This window comes from Sinocyclocheilus anshuiensis, unplaced genomic scaffold, assembly GCF_001515605.1.
Source record: "Sinocyclocheilus anshuiensis isolate Anshui unplaced genomic scaffold, SAMN03320099.WGS_v1.1 scaffold1688, whole genome shotgun sequence".
Lineage (NCBI taxonomy): Eukaryota > Metazoa > Chordata > Actinopteri > Cypriniformes > Cyprinidae > Sinocyclocheilus > Sinocyclocheilus anshuiensis.
In genome coordinates this window covers 60138-63185 of record NW_015558620.1, presented here as the reverse complement: position 1 = coordinate 63185, position 3048 = coordinate 60138, and the positions used below count along the sequence as shown (strand labels likewise).

The 3048-nt window shown below is 45.1% G+C and overlaps 1 pseudogene; it reads left to right on the top strand.

Moving 5' to 3' along the window:
• The first annotated feature begins 1941 nt into the window (after window positions 1-1941).
• The window catches only part of LOC107680568 (uncharacterized), a 2300-nt pseudogene continuing 1193 nt past the window's right edge, over window positions 1942-3048 (top strand).

The following is a 3048-nucleotide window of genomic DNA, read 5'->3' as shown; positions in this document are numbered from 1 at the left end:
CTGTGTGTATGTGCTGTACATGTGGAAGAATTGACAATAAAGCAGACTTGACTGGACTTGACTTAAAAGAGACAAATGTGAGAGATCCAGGGTCTCTAAGGAGAAATATCTGAGCACAGTGTGTGATTGTCACAAAGCAAGGCCAGACACAACAGGTAAGTGCAAAACAGGATGGTTTATTGACTGGGTAAGTGGATGACTGGAATAGGTGAGTGTCAACACAGTGAATGGTTCCAGGGTGCTTATCTGAGTTCTGATGGAGAGGATCGTATGCCGGTTACGTTGGAGATCGTGGAGCCATTTCCAAGGAGTCGTTGGAGGATCGTGGGAGGAACAGCAGGTAATTCGTTCTAGGAGAATTTGGCAGAGAGAGTCCAGAGTAGTTCGTAGGAGTGAACAGTAGACCGGACAGTGAGTGACTGTGCTGTGTGTGTATTTGTAGTGTGGCTTGATTGGTGACAGCAGGTGCGGGTGATCAGAACTCAGGTGACTGTGATCGGGTAATTTTCCTGGATGGTGACTGAAATGACTGTGATGAATCTCTGACAGTGATGTTGTTGAGATCTCTTTTAAAGCTTTAAAAGAGACCATTGTGAGAATGTTAGAGTTTTTGTCTCAGGAGACAAGTTTGAGAAGTAGGTGACTCAAGCTAAAAGCTCCATTCGATCTAAAAGTAACCTAATTTCTGTCTAGGAGGAATATTTGAGATGTTAAAGAGATCTCACTTTTGATTTTCTTTCGTATGGGAGGTTGGTTGGCATTGCAGTATTGATTCCGAGAGGAGGGGGTGCTTGGAGTAAAAAAGGTTGAGAACCACTGCCCTAGTCCGAATGTTCACTGCTATTTCACACACACACACACACACACACACATACACACACACACACTGAATAGCTAGTTTGCTATCCTTGTGGGACATTCCATAGGCGTAATGGTTTTTCTACTGTACAGACCGTATATTCTATCACCCTACACCAACCCTACACCTAAAACCTACCCCTTACAGGAAACTTTCTGCATTTTTAGATTTTCAAAAAACGTAATTCTGTGTGATTTATTAGCTTGTTTACCTGTGGGGACCTCAATTTAGGTCCCCACCGTGAAACGAGTCCCCATGAGTCTGTGTGTATTCAGGTTTAAGTCCCCACCATAATAGAAAAACAGGTACACACATGAATACTCAAATTGTTGAATTGTTGTTGTTCCAAGTTTCTAGATTCTAGGTTATGCAGTTTTTGCATTCTGGTCTTTTTAAGTAGATTATTTTAGTTAAAATAATAAGAAATGTATTTCAGTCACCATGGGTTTTGTGATGTTATTTGCCATAAATGCGAAACATTGACTGCTGTAATACTGTGAGATAAAAGGTGGCTGTTTGTAGTTGTGGTTAAATCCACGTGTGTTTTTGTCTGTCTAAATAGGCTAACACAAAGTGCTTAGATCCACCGAGATCTGCAATAACGTTGTTGTATTAAAATTGCAGTAAATCTGTAGATTAATTTACCTCACTCTAACGAGTTGAGATTGTTCAGCGCTATAAGATAATAATCTAAATAGTGCTTTTTGGTTATTCAAGTGTTGAAATGCACCGTCATTTCATGTGATGCACGTAAACTGTGTGTAACTCGCATGCTAGCTTATTGCATAGTAACAGCCGTAACCCGGAAGTCCTGTTTTTCTTCTTTTCTCCCTCTGTTCTCTAGCTGTGCTACCTATGTGTGCTTACTAATTTCCCCCGCAGAGACTACAAATTAGAAGCACACCCACCAGAGGATCACAGTCGCTGAGAATCACACTCACCTGCCCATTACACACTCAGCATCAGCCCACACTCAACACTGCACATTTACACCTCTGTTGTGCCTTGTTTGTTTGTTTGTTTTGTTTTGGGGTTTTTTCCTCTTCAATCTCGGTTCTAGATCTCCCTCACCGCGTCAAAACATGCCTTGCACAACAGACCCTGTTGGCCACTGGGAGGACCTCGAGACATGGCTAAGTGTTGCAACAGACAGCCTCCTACCTAAGGCTGCTGAAACACTAAAACATCAGACACAGGACCAGCTGGATGACAACATAACAAGCCTCATGAGACAAGACTCAAGTCAGAGCTACAGTCACAAAGAACTAGCCAAGATCACTGGCTCCTTAAGTCACACACTCATCGCCACCCTCAAGCTGAGTGACAGGTACGCCGCCCATATCCAGCAGGAGCTGACACGCGCACAGCAATGCATCGAGCAGCTAGAACTGCAGGCTCAGGAATGACGGGAAGGGCCTGATGAGGTGGAACAAGGCGCCGAGGAGGAGATCACTAGGCTAAAAGAGATCCTAGCAGCTAATACACAAAAAATGGAACAAGGCAAGGCAGACTACGCTGATCTCCCCAACAAGCTACAGTATGCAGAACAGCTCCTGGAAAAGGAAAAGGCCGACTTCAGAGACAAGAACAGCAGAATTAAAGCCATTGAAACTCATCTGGATGAGTCGAGAAATGAGATCAGCCGCCTGGCACGACAGCTGGACTACATCAAAGAGGAGTCCGACAGCGTCAAAGAGGAACTCAGACATGCCTACGAGCTGCGCCCTGAGCCAACAAGGACACGACGGGCACCAGTCTCACCCCTGCCGAGCAGGACCAGGTCCCCTGTTCCTGGACTGACACGTGATCAAAAGAAAGAGGGTGCAGTGCTGAAACATTCACCAGCTCTCTCTGAAGAACTTTATCTCATGACAAAGCTAAAAGAAACTGCTCCAGCCAGCCACAGATCATCGCATGGCTTGGACTTCAAAGACCTCGACAAGCTCGCCAGGAACATTGGCAAATTCACCCCAAGTGTGCCAGGTAGCCAGGATGTCCAAGCTTATCTGCAAGATATCGATTTTCACCTGGAAATGAGACCCAATGTCACTGACAAAGATAGACTCTATTTGCTCCGAACAACATCCAGCACTGAAGTGCGCAGCTTCCTGGACCGGCAGCCTGCTCACACAAAGACTGATTGCCACCTGTTCCGAGAAGCCCTCATTAAAGAATTCGCTGACCCTGAG